The sequence below is a fragment of the Papaver somniferum genome, unplaced genomic scaffold (genome assembly GCF_003573695.1).
Source record: "Papaver somniferum cultivar HN1 unplaced genomic scaffold, ASM357369v1 unplaced-scaffold_32033, whole genome shotgun sequence".
Lineage (NCBI taxonomy): Eukaryota > Viridiplantae > Streptophyta > Magnoliopsida > Ranunculales > Papaveraceae > Papaver > Papaver somniferum.
This window is the reverse complement of record NW_020643301.1, coordinates 1,454-1,772: the sequence shown is the minus strand read 5'-3', so window position 1 is coordinate 1,772 and position 319 is coordinate 1,454. Positions and strand designations below refer to the sequence as shown.

Here is a 319-nt window from a genome sequence, read left to right as displayed (position 1 = left end):
TAGGTACTGACAAGCCGGGGAATAAAAGGAGCTTTCGGCTAAAAAAGGGGGGAGATTTCGCTTTTCTTTCTATGGAATATATACCCGTTATCGAAATAAAATTCGAGTTGGTTTGCTAATCCAATTTGTATCTATCTTATCTATCTATAGAATAGAGTGAAAGAAGAAATAAAGACTTTTTGGCTTCAAGCGTAACATAGTAATTTTTTCAATTTGGAGAGATGGCTGAGTGGACTAAAGCGGCGGATTGCTAATCCGTTGTACGATTTATTTGTACCGAGGGTTCGAATCCCTCTCTTTCCGTTTCCTTCGATGACTT

General features: G+C 38.2%; 1 non-coding gene across 1 annotated transcript; it reads left to right on the top strand.

The window, feature by feature from the left end:
* Window positions 1-215: 215 nt before the first annotated feature.
* On the top strand, window positions 216-303 carry TRNAS-GCU. The gene has a single exon. It is a non-coding gene; the product is annotated as a tRNA-Ser (tRNA).
* Window positions 304-319: the final 16 nt, after the last annotated feature.